Source organism: Falco rusticolus, chromosome 5 (assembly GCF_015220075.1).
Source record: "Falco rusticolus isolate bFalRus1 chromosome 5, bFalRus1.pri, whole genome shotgun sequence".
Classification (NCBI taxonomy): Eukaryota; Metazoa; Chordata; class Aves; order Falconiformes; family Falconidae; genus Falco; species Falco rusticolus.
The window spans coordinates 26,458,632-26,478,649 of record NC_051191.1 but is presented as its reverse complement, the minus strand read 5'-3'; the positions used below and the strand labels follow the sequence as shown (position 1 = coordinate 26,478,649).

The window sequence follows — 20,018 nt, the reverse complement described above, 5'->3', positions numbered from 1 at the left end:
TTAAAGGGACAGCACTCAGATTTTAGATTCAAATAGAAAACAGACTTCATTGTGTGAATGTGTTTCTACCTCTGTTTTCACTGCTTAAATATGTAGGTTATTTCCATAGCTGTCAAACAGATTAAATTAATACTCTTGTGATGAGGAAGGTGTCCCTGAAACAGAAATATAAAAATGGACTTTTATGAGCAGATTGCTTGTTTTTGCCTTATGCATTTCTTTAATGCATGTGGCATTTCTTTAACAAAAAACCACACACCAAAGTGAAAAAAAAAAAAAGAAAGCAACTTTCTGTAAATTCTGCAAATCTATTTTCCCCTTTGTCTCTTCCACTCACAGATATATCTTCCTCTTGTCTGACAACCACTTTGAAAAATTTCCTCTATTGCCACCAAAGCAACCATGTGAATGTCAACAAATCAGTAATGATTTAGAATATGTCAAAGGAAATTCAACATTTTTGTCTCTTTTCAAAAATCTTAATGACAGGTAGATAAAGTTGGACACCACCACCTCTATCGGCTTTCTCTGAGTTTTGATGGGTATTCTTCATAGAACGAAAGAGCTTGTTTCATTTCTGCAGCAGGTAAGGCAGAGGAAGAGTAGCTTCAAAATCTGATAGTGCCAAATAAATGTATCAGCCTGTTCTAACTTCCTGCATAATTAAGAATGTTTTGGACTTGGTGATCTAGAAGGTCAATTATTACAAAACAATATTGGCTTTTTCTTTGTTCTGAATTATGGTATAATAGTAATTAACTCTCAGAATGCACTGCTAGCTTTAAATAGGTGATTAAAAGTACCCTCTCAATTGATACCTCACTAGGGAAGAGCCTTAGAGGTAAGAGGACACTGAATGGATCTGACAATACTATTAGCTTACTGTATAAATCACAGGCTCTTATTTCACTGCATTTAAAATTAAGATAAAATATTAAAATGCAAAACCAAAATTGCATTAATACAACATTAAGGTTAGGAATTTTAAGACACAAGATCAGGAAAAGAAAAAGCTAAGGCTCTTTTAGTAATAATACATGTTATATGTTTTCAATGAGTAAACTGAGTGATAAATGTTGTATCTGAATGCATTGAAAATTTCCTAAAAATAACGAGTCAACTACATTTGCTAGGAATAGATTACCTTAGGAGTTGGAAATTACTATTTGTCTTGTTTCAAATATGAAAGAATAGAAAGAACAATGTGTTATCTCCATGGAGTTGTTGCATGCTCTACTGCAAACCTTCTAGAACTACTTTCCCCATGCGTCACGTCCACTAAAGAAACAGCAGTCACATTCCAGAAGCTGACTATGAAAGTGCCATCAAGAAAGTTTAGGAACAGCTTGAACTTCAAAGGCTTTTCAAGTGCAGTGTTAGAGTTAACAGATGAAGAAAAGATGCAGGAAAGAAGGTAAAATATATCACTGTGGTGGATGGTGGATGGATAGTCATTGACACTATGAGTCTGTCCTGCTTCAAATGAAACATCCCTTGGGCAAGGTAGCTGCAGATTCATTGATTAAACCACCAGTGCAGAGTTCCTCTGTTGAGTTGCTGATGTCTGAAGTGAACTTGTTCTCCTTTAAGGCCAGATTTGTTACTCCTCTCCTATTGGTGATTTTCTTTTTGGAATTTCCTCAGTGCCCAGGAAATAAAGGAGACTGAGATAGGAATGGAAAAAGATGACTCCCTAGCACTTCCCCTCTCAGTTTATTCCTACCTTTCTAATCATGCAAATGTTTTCTCTAGGAGCTTCTTTTATTTTAGGGTCCTTGAAAGTCACATTCCTATTCCACCGAAGTGCTATCATTCCAGAATAAGTTTTGTGCCTGAAAATACTGTCACATCACTAATACACATCACATTGGTTACTACATTGTATAGGTCAGCATGTCATTAGTAATGGATGCATATGAGCTAAAGAAACTAAAGAAGCACTGAACTTACAGTCATTATTTCTTCCTAATGGAAATGGCCTGTCAGGGCTCTGAACACTAGCACTCCAGCCAAAGCCACAGCAGCAGAAAGAGATGAGAGCTAGCGCAAGCCTGTAGGAGCTTAGTCTAAATAGGCAAAGCAAAGTGGGGAGAAAAGCTGGGGAAATGGAATATAGATGTAGAAAGACAGAGGGAATAGCCTAAAAAACACAGAGCGCAGCTAGATGATGACAAAGCTGGGAAAAGAATTAGCTCCATAAACTCCCAGTTCAGGGCATAATCTAGCAGGTTTGGTGGGTGTCCATACTGGGAACGTATCCATTTTGTTAGTCTTTCACAAGCTAGTCTAGAAAGAAAAGAAGAAAAAAAAACCTGGGTATAAAAGACACTTGTTTGAAATAATAATGTTCTTGGAGGGGGGGAGGATATTTTAAATGTCATTGCTACCCACTATTGCATACATTGATGAACCCCCTGGTCGGGACGACCACCACACAGAGAGAGTCCAGCCAGTATAAATACCATAGGCATTTGTTACGTAACAAACCTTTACCTATTTACCTTGCAGAACATGAGATCAATCTGCTCTGAACTTTGGTCTTTTCACAGTCATAAATATTATTGTTTCCGATTCATAGTAACTGCAGAAATAGCAGGGATACTGCTGATGGGAAGATGGTGACCTTCCTTATTACACCATCTGTGCACTCTTGAGAACCCTATAATTGAAACATTACATGTTGACTCACCTTTTTCTTATGATGTATTGTAACTTCTCAAGGCTAGAGTTTTCAATCATGGTTTTTCAGAGTTATATCTGAGAGACAGATTTTAAATCTATTCCACTCTAAGAGAAGCTGGTCCTCCTCAAGAAACTCTCTTTTCTAGTTATTTTATTTCATTAAAACAAATGTTCTAAACAATTCCTTTTACTTTTACAGTCCAGTCTATTCTTGAATAATGTTTTACTATAAGGTGTGCTATTAACCAGGGAGGATTCAAAAGTATACATGGGCCATTCAGGACTCCAGCGTGTCAACACCACACAACCTATTTCCCCCTCAAAGACCCCTATACCTTTCTTACACCAGATATAGGGATAAAAATATCCTCCCACTACTACTGTATCTTGCAGGTGTTATCCCCTCTGTTCCACTTGTCTCCTGCAAAACCTGTCATGTAGGTGCTACCTTCAGCTCCTCTCTGCTTTTATGTCCCAAAACAAGGAACCAAGAATGTGTCTAAAATGTGCTTATCTGCCAGTGGACATACTACACTTGTAGAGGCAGCCTGTGTCATTTGTCTTCCTGGGAGACAGTTCCTGATGGGAAGCAGTCAGATCATCTGCATATCATCCTCCAGGACATTCACCTGATGATTTATTATCCATGGTACATTAGCCCAATATGGAGAGCAAATATGTTTCCAGCTTGACTAATATGTTTGCCTAAGTATCTTTTGAGGTTTGGCCCTTGTTCTGTCAGATGGTCGAAGGATGCCGATATCCAGAAGATATTTCTCCCAATGAACTCTATGAATGTTGCTCATCTACCAGGGCTGGCTGTAGCCTCACCCACACAGCTGAGGGATGAAAGAGCACAAGGTATGGCTCATTATCTATGACAGCTTTCCACCCCCATGGCGAAACCAGCTCTCTTTCCTGGCTGAAAGCTCAGTGATTCATGCATTTTAGCCCGTTGTCCCTATGACACCAGCCAAAACATAGGAGGGACTTTTAAGGACAACTGTTTCCCTAGCTGTGGAAATTGTATTCCCTCTAAACTGATACATAAAATAATCCTAATGATAACCAAGCAATGCTTTGGAGTTTCTTATCACCCTGGCTATATTTTTTTTCATATTTCACCATTTTATGCTAGCCAATTGCTAGTTAAAAACCCTGCTGAAAAGCATGTCACCTGCTGTAGCAATAGCTGAGGAGAATATGTTACAAGAAGTTATAGAGGAAGATACTTACAAGTGAGAAAACACATCTGAAATATTCTCAGATTTTGGAAAGCTTGCTCACCAGATAACCAGAGATCTAATTACAAAAGAAAATGGAATCATTGATACTTGACTGTCTGGAAGCACTGAGGTTTCTAGGCAGATACTATGTCCTGTCCACCCTTACGCACAATCCCCCCATTGCACCTAGTAGTACCTTCTGGATATTTTAGGGTTCAGTGTTGTGGGAGGTTTCCAGAGACTTTCCAAAGGCTTTTCAAGAGGACACTAGTTTATATAAAGTCCTGTGGAAGAACTGAACCCAATTCTTGGCTCTGACAATTGCCTGACAGGTAAAGGGCACAAAGGCAAGTTCTACTTCCTCAAATATAGCTTGAGTTTTCCACAGTGAGTTAGATGCCTGAATAAAGTCAAAGATTCTGATTTAGATCTCCTTATGACAGATGGGATACTGTTAAGGATCTCAAACACTATGAAATTTACTAAGGTAGTAGTAAGGAATTATTATTGGGAACAGTTTTGAGTGAAAATATTTAATTCCCTTAATTCTTTGGAAAAAAAAATCTCTTACCTTTGAGAAAGGGCATGTTATTTCTCACCTAAAATTCCTGGCATCATTTCCAACTTCTTTCCTCTTAATAGAAAGATGTTCCAGAACACTGCTTCCACATTTTGCATATTTTAAATAATGAATGTCTTCTGAAAGAATGTATGAAAATTATGCTTGGCTTTGGTTACTAGCGAAGTTAACATAAGCTACTTAGATTACTGTTATAAAAATGTTATTCAAATGTTTTTACCAATGTAAGTCTATATTGAGAGCTTGATCATGAATGGCTTTTGTTCTTCAAGTTCTTCTTGACCTGCATAATCCTTTGGTTTAAATTCTTGGGGGAAAATAAAAGCGCATTAAAGAAATCATGCTCTGTATACAAATAATTTTTCATTATTCACATAACGAAGGAGTAGTCTTCCTATTATGCATTGCTTTCTTCTTTCACTGAAATATTTCTTCACATCCAAAAAAAATATATAGCTTTGAATCACAAAGGTCTAAAGTTTGACAATGTGTTAAAATACTTTCACTGAAGTAATTTAAAATAGGCTGTAGAAATTGCTACTTTTTCTGTCAACCAGAATACTACAAAAGATTTGCAAAGGGAAAAATATACACCCTGTCTTTTTTGCTGGCCTATGTACAATTTCCTAACAGCTTTCTACATTAAAAAAAAAAAAGAAAGAAAGAAGTAAAAAAAAAGAACAAACAACAGAGTAAAACTAAGGGAAGTTTCAGAAGGTATCAGAGAAATCCATGTTGTACTGAAGAGACAAAGAATTTCAACTTCTGAAGAATACTTCTACCAAAGTAGCAAAACTAGACTGAGGAAAGGGAAGGACATTCAGCATGTTCATACTGCCATGAAAACGCACCCTGTCGTGGTGTGGCTTCTTTCCTCCTCTGGACTTCAACCCACATAGTGGTGTTGGTGAATGCACTGTTGTTACTGGTGAAGTTAATGGTTTTGGTATTACTAGTTAATCGGTAGAGATTCCCATTTTCAGGTGTCCTGGTATTCATTCTCATAGATGATTATCCTCAGGAGTATTATAATTTTTTGCAGTCATCAGCTGATGGCAGTTATGGAAGAAAAATATTACATACGATGGGGATGAAGTGGATTGAGCAAGGTCACTGAAGTGATTTGGGGGTTACTTTACCTGTTCAATCCCCATCTTGCACCCAAAACATTCATCTGCATGGTGTGTTCTTCCCTTGAAAACCTAAGTCACAGATATTACAGTACATCTTTTCCTTTTCTGTGGGAGTGTGGTAGCATACTGCCACCCTCTGCTGGAATATACATGGACCAAGCAAGTTCTCCACCTCCCAATGCCTATTTAGAAAGAAAAGTATGAGTTGCACTATATTTTCTTGTCCAATAAAGCAAAAAAATAAGGAATGTGGAAGGTTCATTTGACATCATACTTTAAAAAAACAGGGAAATGAGAGGTTTTGAATGTTTTTGTAATTAATTTTATTACAAGGCAAATGTGCACTAAGTACATAAAATGCTGTTCCTACGACTCTTCCCAAGGAAGTAATGGCAAGGAGAATTTTGATGGAGTTTGGTCGGGGAGCTTTGGTGTTACTGGTTGCAGACTTGTAGACCTCTGGGGATTCCTTGGTTGCCTCAAACTTTACAAGCATGCTGAAAGGACTTAGACAAGCTTCCACTTAAGGACTTTTTGCAGTACTTCTAAACTCTGCTAGTGAACAGCTGAAAGCAGATTGACACACAAGTCCAGCTACTGTTGCTTCTTTATATGAACCAACGTCTACTTGGTATTACTCGGGTTATAAGCCAGAACTTCCTGATTTGTTACAGCGAAATCAATGTATTTTGAGTTAAAAAAGCAAATAAAGGGTGTGATGAGATGGTCAGGCATAAATTATTTAAACAAGATCAAAAGATCAACAACTTTGCCTGTATGATTGTTCTAAAGAGGTACAATAGGGCCCATGTTTTTGAATGTGAGTGATGAAACCTGGCACCTTCCTTTCTGCTTGTCCAGTTTGGGGCTTTAAAAGCAGGTAAATGATGCTCGGTCCTCTCTGAGTATCAGACTTCTCCAAAATATTTAAACCCAATACCAACAGGCTGAAAACCACTAATCACCTCTGAAAGCTTAGGTTTATTTTTCCATCACCACTAATGCACAGGATGAGTTCAGTTTCTAAAAAAAATTAAAAAAAAAAAATTGAGCTACTGAGATCAAATTCTGACCATATGGGAGTTACAAGAAGGTCTCAGCACAGGAATATTCCATCATGTTAATTGATTACTGCAATATGTTGCACACAAAGAGAAGGAAGGAAAAAGAATGTTACGAAGATGTTTCAGCAGGTCCCGTCTTTGAGTAATGCAGATCACTGAGAATTTATTGCCCAAGAATTTACTGCTTTTATTCACATTTGGCTCTGATTTAAGGATCTGATCCAGATTCTTGAAACAAATGGTAGACAAAACCTTGACTGTACTTGAGCTAGGTTCTTTACAAAATGAAGTTAACTATTAAAAACTATACACAGCTTATCCAGGACAATCAGATCTTTGCAGCTAGCAGTCCAGAGCTGTTGCACAACACTGACTTAAATGGTAGTTTGACAAGCTTTATGATAGTTTCATGATCATACTCTATGTATGATCACCTAAGATTTTTTCACTGATAATATCTGATAACTTGGATTTATATTAGGTAAGCAAGAACAGAAGGCATTATTTTGGGTAATCACCTACTCATAAAGTGTTGTTCACATTTATTTCTTATCCATGCTGCATTCATTATTTCTGTACAAAAATGCCTTCATTCTCTGTGTTAGAACCTCAGCTATATGTAACAAAAAAAAAAAAAAAATGGAGGCAGCTATAGTGTAAGCACAAGAAAAACCATGATAGTTTGGGAGGGAAAGTGTAGCAGAAGGGAAAAGTTGGGTTAACATTAAAGCTCAGTGTTTCATCACCTTCACTAATAATTTGGAATTTAAAATCAATTCAAATTGCTAACACATGAGAGCTTTCAATAAAATCATGGTGACTGGACTTGTGAGCCATCTCTGCCATATATGCAGCTTAACTGCATTACCGTGGTCAAAGCACTGAATTAAAGGGAGTCAGGAGGAGGACAAGGGAGGAGAGACAAGAGCTCCTAAAACCTCTATAAATCCAACCTCCCTCCTTCCTACTGTCATTAGATTTCTATTCTGCCACTGAATAGTCTCAGGTAGGGCTTTAGCATTTGACAAATGAGGGCAATTTGAGGATTTTGTACTTGTGGATACATTGTAGGACTTCCTGTGTGACTTAAAAGCATTTTTCTTGTAAATCAAATATTACCTTGGAAAATAACAATACTGGCAAATGAAACCAGTGAGGTGCCACTCAAGACTACAGTCCTGCTTTAATCATGTTGCTCTTTGAGAATTTAAAGCTTTTAATCATGCCAGGCTGCCTTGTTTTGGGTTAAAATTCATGGGAATTTACTGATATTATTTTGGCCACGGGAGATCTCACTTACTAATATAACAGGGACTTTAGTGAAGTCATGGCAAGTTTTTGCATTATTATTTTTTGAATGCATTGCAATGACTGCAAAGTTCAAACCTACATAAGTTCATGTGACAAAGTTAATGAAAAATAGGCTTAATTTCCAATGATTTTGCCTCTTTTCCTCTGTATTTTGTCTGCAGGCTATGCATTAGCAACTGGTTCAGTCTAAAACCAGCACATTTTGATTACTTCATATCTTCATAGCAATAGCCTGTGTTGACTTTTGCATTAGTGCTATAACTTTAAATTAAAAAATATGTAAATGTTTTTGCATCTTATGTATAGTTTTACATCTATGCTGGTTTTAGCATGCAGTCAAGGCCAGTGTGGTCTTATGACTGGCTACAGGCCAACAATTAACTGTGTCACTCAATAAAGAAATTCTTTATCTTTCAGATGAATTACCAAATAAGCACCTACAAGATACCAGCCCAAATTATAAAACCAAAGCCATTAGAAGATAGTGTTGGGGTTTTTTTCCTCCTAGGTTTAAGGAGAAACCTAAGGGCTGGCAGCAAGTATCAAGGGTAATTTCTATTTCCTTCCCCTACTCTGCATGTATGCATCTACACAGCACTGAGAAGGTCTAGAAACCAATAGGGGCAGATAATGTATATAGCATACCATTATAAATACATAACCAAACAAAATTAGAAAATGGTACCAACTAGTTGTTATTGCAAATAAACACTGGAAAGATATTTTTTAGCTTTATGAGCATGTAAGTCTGATTTTACAGAAGGCGCTACATGAAGGTCTAAGCCTTTTGAATGTTCCTTCAGCAGTAATATTCCTTCTGTTGACAAATCTTTTAAATACCTTATGCAAGCATCACTTCATGCAAATCAGATTTTCAGAGGTGCCATATGAGAACACATGCATTAGATCTAAATCCACCAGAATGCCAGGGATAAACACATGTTGCTGAATCATGGGAAGATCAGAAAAAATTTTAAAAAGCAGTCTTTCTAGAATGTAGATTAATTTCTTCATAACCCCATTTTCCAGACAGATTTATTTCTGAGTATCAAGTTTTGAGTTCATCTTAGTTTGTGTTTCTGAACCCAACTGTCAGCCAGGTATTTGAAAAGCCATCTATTTCTCAGACATTTAAACTAACCTATTCATGGATATGCATGGCTTGTAAACCTACTTCCATATACCAATCTTAATGAGATTTTGCTCCTCAGCCTTCTAGTTATGGGCAAAACAATCTGGTTTTGTGACTCCAGAGTGTATGCTTTGAATGTGAAATAGACTTGCACGTTTCTGTCTCTCACTTTTGTATCTGGGTGACAATTTATGTTATGCACAGAGAAACACAGTTCTAAATCAGTAATAAAAACACTTTAATCTTACTTAATTTTCTGGATTTCACCTATGCTCAGTGGTGTGTAAGCACAGAAAATTTACTGAAGTGTCAGTCTAGAAAACAGAGGTCTCAAAAAAACCCTATATAATTGTTAATAGCAATTGTGTCCAAAATATACCTCATTTAATATGGAATAAAGGATGTATAAGCCATTCCCAGTGCAAGCACAATGCCAAACAGCTCAATAGATTTTGTATTTCTCTCAAGAAGTTGAAATTGTTAATTAACCAAATTCAGTTAGTGAAGTATAAAGGACTGTAGCACCACAATTCTAGCCATTTAACCTTTAACAGCTATGAATTATTAGCATTATGAAGTTGCTTGTGTATAGATTGAGAACTTGTCTTCAGTCTCCCTAGGTGCTTGCTATGGACATGCTTACGTGACTGCCAGTGCCTGAGCAACTGCACTCAGCTGACATACTTCTTGCCAGTTGATCCACGTTATCTAACCTTCTGCAAGCTCCACTCTTATCCCAATTGTAAAACATGGCAAATAGTCTTAAATCACCATCGGGACAGTATAATACATTTAATTTGCATTTACAAGAGGAGACAAATGCACTTAGACTCAAAAAAGCAGAAGTTTATCAAGGCACCTTCATTTACAGTGTGCAAAAGCACATGAGCACTGGGTCAGATGACTTCCAGAGGTCCCTTCCACCCTAACTTTTTTCCTGGGATTCTATTACTAATGTAATTTAGTGACTAAATTGCACCAAAGATTTGCAAACACTGAACTCTGATAGCCAAGGAATGTAACCAGAACATCTCAGTTGGAGGAATCATCACTATGCTGACATTACGCTGCATCTTACCTGAAGGAACTCTTATTTGAAAGGAAAGGGATTTCAATTACTAATGAATAAGGTGCCGACACAAAAGGGTTATATTGAAATATCTGCAGCCCAGACCAGCCAACCAGTTATGTCTCTGAAGGGCATGTAGCCTTTAGTGCTGGCAAAGAATCTCTTAAAGCTTAGCTGGATCAAGAATAAGTTGTTAAGGAGACGTGAGAATGGGAGTAGTACCAAACTCACTGGTGAGGTAGAGGCTACAGGGAGATAGGTTATAGCCCCAAGCTTTATAGGTTGAAAGCTCCTGATTTGTTATTGGACAATACATATTTTATAATAACATGGAGCTTGTCCTTCATAGTCTACTGGTCTCATCCACTTCTGAGCAAAAGCCTGACACTATCTGTCTGAATTATGAAGGCTGATCCAAAACAAGTAATGTTCCCATCAATACAGAATGGGAAACCCAAAACAGACAAACTGGAAAGGCAGATGACTCAAAGGACTTATTGCTGGACCTGTAACACTTCCTTATCTCACATTCACTGAGAATTACACATGCTCTACAAAGTTAAGCGAAATGGTTTTATTATTGATTTAAAAGATTCAAGAACTTCAGAGTCACGTGCAGAATGATACCACTGTAAGTCACAAAATCAATTCATTCTTTTAAAAGAAAAATCTCCATTTAGGAACAGAAAAACAGCTTTTTGAATGTACTAGGCAGGCAGTTCAATTTGTAGTAGAGCTGTTGTTCACGGAAATTTCAAAGCACCATATTTTCCATGATTTAAATATTTTAAAAAAAGAAATAAAAATTTTAGATAATGTAAATTATGCTGTCATCTGATGTATGATGTGAGCCTGCCAAATACTTGGACTGCACCAAAGGAATAATTTCACAGTTATGTGCATTTTTATTTAGCTCGGCTTCATTTTCACAACTCCATTGTGCTGGTATTGAAGAGCCCATTTGACAGTCCCGTTCTGTGTGGGCAAGCAGTGAAGAGGATGGATCTTGCTTTAGGTGACAGGACACAGCAGGCAGAGAAGAAGCAAATGGGAAGGTCAGAAGTGACCAACGTAAAGTGAAGAGCCAATATGATAGGAAAAAGGACATTTTTGGTTCACGGCTTGCTTAAGTAATAAAGGAGGAAACAACGCAAAGGCATCACACTGGAAGTAGCTTACGATCTCATTCCTTAGTAGCCTATGTGGGATGAGTAGGAATTGCCATTCCTAACACAGACTTATCTTCTACCTAAATACCTACTGTGATGGGTGGGTGTACTGTACACAAGTGGTCTCTGGACCAAACAAGAATGCAGCTTGAGCAGTAAGGATAGAAAATGAAACGCTGGTAGAAATTTTTTTAGGGTTTTTATTAATTAATTAAAAGGATTAAGTTGTTACAAGTTTATGATCCTAGATACAAATAAAACTATTAAAATCAAAGGGAATAAATTGCGTGAGAATTTTAATGTACACATACTTGATTTCATTTTTTTGAGCCTTTCAAGCCACACAGCAATGCATACCCAGACACAAAATAACCCCAAAACCACTAGTCTAGAAAACATTATACTCCAATAATTTTGAGGTTAAGATTACCTATTCAGTAATAAAATCCTTTTCAGGCTGGATCACTTTAACACAAACAGCAAAACTCCAAACATTTGTTAAGATCGGTCATGGTTTATCTTATCTGTTTCTTGGGGCTTCCTATCATGAACACTTACCTGAAGATTTTCACAGACTGCATATTTGAGTAGTATTATGCTCTCCCAAGTGTCTTGAATCAGAGATCTAGAGCTTGTGACTGCGGCAGCCTGACAGACTCCTCATCACTGTCAACCTTCTTTCTCATATGACATAAAGCTGGAGGGTGGGTGCAACACCACTTTGTATTTAGCTTAACAAAAGGAAACAATCTGTTTAAAATATTCTGTACTGACTGGACAACAGTGATTTTCTTTGTTGCTCCAGCCCAAATACTATTCATTCCCTACATTCTGGACGTAATAATCCTCCTAAGTAGCCATTGGCTCAGGTTTAATCACAACTTCATTTTTCAGGTGGGATAATATCATTTTCCATGCAGCTTGGGTGGGCGAGTCCTGCTTAGTGCCTGGTTTATAGCTATGGTCCTCAGTGGCTACACACACACTAGTGACTGAAAGAAATAAAATTTAGTCTGGTCATTTTATAATGCCATTTAGAGTCTCGTGGTATTGGTAGCATGTTAAACTTTTGCTTTCTGAATTTAGAGTAGACACTTTGAATGAGTATTAAGAAACTGCCTAATGTTTTTATCTTGTTCATGTATAAGACTGAATTTGAGCATGCAAATAGACCTTTTGAAGTTACAGAGAATTTGCATGGGATATTATACATACGCTTTAGCAATGTGCTTCATGTAACTGTTGATGATTTTTGTCCTGACCATTTTAATGTCCATTCTAGTATCTGTCATGCATGAAATTCCTCTTACTGACACACTTATATGGATAATCTGGCGTTTAACTCCTATCTTTACTGAGTCAGGTTCCTTTTGCTTTCATCTTTACTCTAAGCCAATACAGTGTTCGGTGATTACCTTTATCAATCTCCCTGCACTAAGTTCGAGTATAGTCACTAAATAAACTGCACTATAAACAACCTGTTTGGTACGTAGATAAGAACTGGATCCTCTTAATCCCAAATTGTTATTACTTCAGGCCCCATATGTGTAATTTAAGGATCAAAGCCTGAATTGCTATCATAAATGCAATTCAATAACAAGGAAAACCTGAAAGATTTTCAGATAAATAAAATCAGAAGAAATCAATGTAAACCCCTAACCATTTCTCTCACATCATTTAATGTATTTAATTTCATTCTGCTTTTTCTTTGTCAGGTCAACAAATAGAAAGAACTCAAGGTGTTAATCAGCTGAACAGGTAAGAGTCAAGTTTTCCCTAGGACTTCAGAATTTCATACTAATTCTATTTTTCTACTCTATAATATAAGGTTATAACGAATTTATAAGATTATAATTTAGTTATCAGATCTTGTTTCCAATTCCTATGATCTTATTTACACTAATTTTTCACATTCTTTTCTGTGCTTTATTTTCTTTTAGGGAACTTTCATAAATCCTTTCAGTTATTTATCATATGATTAATAGTTTTTTCTCCTTATTTTAGTTAAAAATATCTTAGGATTATCAATAAAATATTAGTTAATTGGTAATAAGGGGGGAAATGTCTACAGTTTGATGTGAATTGAAATATTGGAAAGCACTTCAATATATGGGATAGATCAGCTGTGTAAACATCCAAAGTATATTGCCCAGAGTTTTAAACATAAATTCTGCATTCTCTCTCCTTCACTTATATATACGCAGATGCATGCAACAAGATAATGCATGCAACTTCAGTATATTCTACCTGAGATCATTCAAACTTTATCAATAGAATTTAATCAATAACTGAAAAGTAATCGTGGGCTCCCAACCTGTAGTTAAATTATACTTCTTCTTTCTATAATAAAGGTTTAATTACTGTTTACAAGGGCTGAAAACCTAGAAGAAAAATGACAGCTAATGTAAATATTTACTTGAACATCATAGAGTAAATACATGTATCTTTCCTTCTTTCCTTAGATATTCAGTTCTTTTCAAAAGAATAGCAAGGAGTAGGTAAGTTGCAATGATAAATCACTCTTTCCAGTTTCATATTCTATTTATAGCCTTTTCATTCCTTAGTGGTTTTAATTTTTGGGGAATTTATAAGTTTTCACACTCCCATGCATTTTTTAAGAAATAATTTATTACAATTCATATTTCTTTCTTTTCAAACTTATAATCCAATTATTTTCCCAGTAAACAAGAATTCCTCCTTTTTATATGAAATGAACTACCAGCAAAAGTGGTTTCTGATTAGACAAGCTAATTTTGAAAGGACAGGTAGAAACAAGCAATGAAATAGACAAAAATAATAGAGCATACCTTGATAGAAAACAAATGGAACAGACTTTGGAGACAATTAACACAGGAGATACATAATGCTGAGATATGTTATACAAGCTTTGTCTTATTTATTTACTGCTATAAATCACAGTCAATTTCCTTAAATAATGTACTGTGAACACCTAGCTAACATCACATTTTTTTAAACAAATGCCACTGTAATTCTGTGTATTCTTTCTTACTTTGCACAGAAAGACCAGCACCCTTTGGAGGAGGGTGTGTGTATACGTATGTATGTGTGTATGGATTGATGGATGGATGGATGGATGGATGGATAGACATAGAATAGATAGATAGATAGATAGATAGATAGATAGATAGATAGATAGATAGATAGATAGATAGATAGATAGGTAGATAGGTAGATAGGTAGATAAGTAGATAGGTAGATAGGTAGATAGATTGATCAATCCAATCAGGGAAAGTGTTCTAAAAACATTCAGGATGAATCCAATGGATATACAGGATTTCTTTTGCATTGGATTTCCAAATGACTAAATTGCAGACTGCAGGACATTTCTTGCTGGGCTTTATTCTGTTTTAAGCGGCACTTTTCATTGGGCTGTTGGGAAAATTGTCAGTCAGGTGGTCTGAGGGATATTTTTCCTATATTGCCTGTTCACTGAATGTAGTGAGGTTCTGTTTCTAAGAAGGAGCATAAACAAGGAAATTTTTTGAGTGGCAAACTGGCTTGGTAGGCTTTTGAGGAAAAAAAAAAAAAAAAAGCCTGTTACTCTTATCCTTTTATGTTCTGGAAATGAGCATATGTTTACATAGTTGGAAAGAAAGAATCAAGCTAGTATTTAAAAGATCCCTGGCCCATTGTGATGACTTGCCACCTCCAATGGAAACAATCTTGCAAGGCCAAACTTTGTCAAACTCCAGAAGTTAAGGGTAAACAATACCAGTTTTAGGACTTTTAAAATGTGTACAGAATAATCAAAGTGAAATCCCAAGTTCTTTAGTACAGATGTATGATCCTGACTGTGTCTGTTGAGCTTTTTATTCAGCAGTTAAGCAATTGGCAATTTAGTTCAGAAAGCTAACATGCAGTTGCATATCCCTGTTCTGTGTAGCTGATGGGTTTTTTTTGTTTATCTGAAGCTAGAGAAATTTTATATAAGACCTGTTTGTCTCACCTGTAAGAAATAGAAATGCATTCTCTTTCCTTAGCAGTAATACTTCCTCGGCAATTTTCAAGACTGCTTTCAAACAGTAGAGAAACATTATGTGCAACTATTAAGACATCAGAGTTTGACATAATTCTCTAACTGTATATTGTATGATTGCATTTTACATCAAACAGTAAAATTTACTGCTGTGAGAGATTCAGTTATAACAGTATTTCTTCATCAACTGCCTTCAACTAGAAGGTTGCTGAAGCAAGCAGTTGATACACAGTGGTTTAAAAAGGAACTGGACAATGTTATAGGGAGTCGAGATGCATTTCCTCAGCAACCCGCAGCTATGAAGGGTGTAGGAAATGCTTCATTTTCTCTGGGGACATGAGAATCTGAGTGGTGAACTTTCTCATGTGATTTTGAGAAAAAATGACACCAAGGAGTCAATGCAAGACTTCAACAGCAGACTCAGGCACCATGAATGGTTAAGGATACTGTCCTCCAAATCTACCTATGGACCCAATCCAATGTTCACTGTCAAATTGCTCCATCTTCCTCTTTCTGTGGCTTTACCCCATTAGCAGGAATTGTGCTGCTTCCTATTTGTCTTGTGATCTCTGAATGTCTCGGTGTCACATGGAAAAACAACACTATAAAAAACTTCCAACAATTTCACAGGGAGAATTTGGTCCTCTTGGCACCTTTACCTCCTTGAAACCAGGAAAAATAGAAACAGAGTCCTCCTTCATAAAGCTAGTCTTGGATTTGGGTAGCCAGATTCTTCCTTACAATGAGAGACCTCTGCAGGAGAGTTGGTTTGGATAGAGATGTGTCAGGCACTATGCCTCAGTGTCCCCCACTTAAATAAATCCTACCATCTTGAGTCTGAGGAGCAGCTCTTTACAGTCCAGCCAAAATAGCATAAGGATGCGATCACTTATAAGTATGACTAAGTGTGTTCCCCCACTAGCATAGACTCAAACCTAAGAAAGAGCCATCAAAAAGACTTCATTTTAAATGTCTGATGATTTTTAAAGTCATCAGTAGAAATGTAGCAAATACAACCAGTACCATAAACAGCCAACCTCTAGTCTTGAAGAAGGGAAGGGAATCATGAGTCTTTATCTCTTTCTGCAGTCCCTGGGTGGGACCCACATGCTGTGGCAGTGGGCAGAATAAACTGTTCTCTTGTGCTTTCACACCTTGTTTGAAACCAGTCCTTCTGCTTCTGTTTGTACTGCAAACTTCAGTTTCACCTAATGCATTAGTAGGAAAAACTTCAATGGCATTTCTGGAGAAATGAAAATAATTCCCCTAAATGCATAGAAGGCTCTTATTACAAAAAATATTAACTCATTCCATCTCTGTTTCCTACTTTATACTTTTATTTTTCAGCACTCAGGCAACTAATCAAATGTATGGGTTTGCTTTTTGTTTTGGTTTTTTTTTGTGGTCAATGGCAACCTATTTCTAAGTACTACTTATACTAAAACTTTTTTATTTACTTCCAGACACTTCCCCTTATTAACTTCCTCTTGAAGATTACACTGCCAAATCCCTCTTATCTCTTGTGTCTGTACCTGGAAACCATCCTGAACTGCCTTCTCTCCCTTACTCGGCCAAATTCCACCTTAATACAGATCCAGTGAAACAACTTCATAGTTTCAACATCTAAAATCTCTGTCTGTGTCTGTCTCCCTGTCACTAAATCCAGTGTTTTCAGGTGTTTGCTACTGATGCCATGCTGCATGTCTAGAGTTAGAGTCACACACAATTTTCTACTTATTCCTTCCTCTACTACATCAGTTCCCTTTTTGTCACCACTTTCTGGATGTACACTGCCAGAGGAGCACAAGATACACAAAATTGTACTGGGATGTAGAGCCAAGACCAGAATATGAACCTCTAGTACCTCAGCACAGGGCATGAGGTTGGATTTGTAGTATGCATGGTGTCAAGATTTTTGGGTAATTTTGAATTCACCACCATTCCTTGCTTCTGAACCTTTGCCTAATTTTGTATCATTTCTCACCTCTATTCTCAGTTTACCAAAGGGACCTTGTGATTTCCTCTTGAAAGCTCCTACCTTAAACATTCTTTCCAAGATTATTACCTTTCTGGCCTCGTGATTTCTCTTAGAGTACCCATTCATTTCCTGTGACTATGCTCCTTACTAATGGAGCTTATTTTTGTACGGATTAGAGTCCTTCTACATTTCAGAAGCCCTTAAATATCAGAGAACCACTCTGTCAGAGAACCACTGCACAAATGCATTTACAATTGAGTACCCCATGTGTTAGTAAATATGACTGAATCCCGACTTGCCTACCTGTTCCTGTTCACTCTAATTATATATGTATTCAGTAAAGAACAAAAGTGAAAGATTAAATAGCCATCTAGGTTTGTGGAAAGCTAAGTTTCAGTCAAGATAGTCATTGCATAATTCTGCATGGGTTTTTTGTAAGTCATATTTTCATTTCTCATGGGAGATGTTGCTAGGAAAGACTTTTGCTTTCTCAGGCAGCTCATACTAGAATCAAATGTGACACAAATTAGTAGTTGCTGTAATATCAGTTTTCATTTGATTTCTTTTTGTTTGGTTGGTTTGTTTTGGCCTAAGTTTATGTGTAGGCCAGGGTTTCATGCTGCCACAGACCAAAAGATTTAACACATAGGCAGATTGTCCTTTAAGTCACAGTTGTCTTAGGACACATGCAGGAAAGTGTACAGGAAGGCACAGAGACAAGCCTAGGAGCTCGGATTGGATCCCTCCCATGGAAACAGAAAGGGTGATGTGTTGCTGTTTTAGCCTGAATGGGTATGAGATACAAGGGTGGAAAGACATCTGAGTGCAGGAAACATAGTGATGGGAGAGTGAGAACCATCCTGAGGAAGAGAACAAAGTGCCAGAAGTAGGTTGTAGCAGGAACCAGCTGTGATTTCAAACATGTTGAGACAAAACTCCTCCAGCATAGCCCTGTGATGGAGATTGAGGACCAGGGAGGTCTCTGAGGGATGGTGGTGAATGGCCTAGCCAGGAGACAATGAAGATTTCAAGGCTTGCCTTTATTTCATTAGAAAGTTGAGCAAAATCACCATATTTCCGGGGAAATAGTTCTGTACTGATGAACCAGCATTTTGTGTAAGACAAATATTCTGTTGACAGTTTTGACCACCTCTATTTTCAACATCAGGAGATCTTGTGCTACTTCTTTCTGTCATATCCACGCTGATCCCTGATGCCAGAATTGTCATCTTTAGTTATATTTCCACATTGCCTGCAACACTGACTGGAGGCCATAGACTACAGCATGAATAGTCATAGAAATCAAGACCTAAGGTGTTTTCATCTCCATGTCTATTTAATTGATAGCCACTCTAACTAATGCTGCCAGAAATTGATACTGTCACATCACAGATCAGGCCTGAACAAGTGAACCATATGCAACATTCCAGATATTTCTGGTATTGCTGGCACATAAATATACTACAGCAAAACCTCAAGTTGTAAAATATGGATAGTTTGTACCCAAGCAGAGTATAATCACAAGTGGTGACACTGCCCTCCTTTCTTTTGGCTGATTTACATTTAAGTTTAGTTCACTTTTTAAATTTATTTCTCCTTTTAATTTTCCCTTTTCATATAAGGGAAATTATGATCTTATGAAGCTGACACTAAATGATCAAACAATATTGAACAACCTAATGAAAATCTTAAGCAAAAGTCATTGTGAATTAGGTATTTGCTAAACTGACAACAGAAGCCTTTGTAAACCTGATATTGTTCTTATGTAAACTCATGAATGGAGACTTTCTCAAATAAATTACTTAATAACATCAGAGAGTCATTGGCTGTGTAAATATATCCCAGGGGCACATACTAAGATTCCTGAATTTAAATGTTCAATAGAACTTCATATTTGTCACCTTTACTAACGAGTTTTTTCTTATGAAATCATTATTAGCATGAAAAAGTTAAATTTTGTATCTAATTTATTGAATTAATGCTGTTTGAAGACCCTAAGGGTTTGAAAGTTCTTTCACTGGAATTCATCATTTACATAATTTTCATAGCCCCAACCCTTTGCTCTCATCTATGAATGCACATTGTGATTTTTTTATGCATTAAGGCAGCAACTTCTATTTTTCTCTACACAAAACAATTAACAGAAGAGTAAAAGGTAATAAACATTTTTAATCTTTAATGTTGCATTCACAGTGAAGTGCCATATTTCATGCTTTCACAACACCACTGCTTGCTGAATGATGCCCTTCTGGTTCCTCACTATGAAGATATTTGGTTGGAAAAGGAAAAACAATTGAGTTATTTGCGATCACTGGAGCTTTCCATCATTTCCTGCTTGAGACACTTGTGAGTGCACAGCAGCATGGCCAGATTTTTAAGCAGACTAGGCAGTATTCTCTCAACTCTGCATTATCATAGTTCCACCATTATCTATGAATGAGATGTTTACTTGTTATATTTCTTTTTGTTGTTAATATAGCTTATTAGATAGGAATTTTGTTCTTATCATAAGCCCAGACTTTGGACACCAATGCAACATGGCTTTTGACTGAAATACCTCTTCATGTTAACCTCTCCTCTGCCTACTGTTACTACTAATAAATTTTATTGCTACAGGTCCTTGTGAGCTCAGGATCCTGGACATAATGTAGGCAAAAGACAAAGACATAGGACAGAC

At 36.8% G+C, this 20,018-nt stretch overlaps 1 long non-coding RNA gene across 1 annotated transcript in view; it reads left to right on the top strand.

Annotated features, from left to right (window-relative positions):
- LOC119148766 overlaps positions 1-20,018 on the top strand; it is a 168,230-nt gene that overhangs the window by 91,691 nt on the left and 56,521 nt on the right. Inside the window, exon 2 of the long non-coding RNA XR_005104489.1 lies at positions 13,829-13,864. This is a non-coding gene — a long non-coding RNA (uncharacterized LOC119148766). The remainder of the gene's footprint in view (positions 1-13,828; positions 13,865-20,018) is intronic.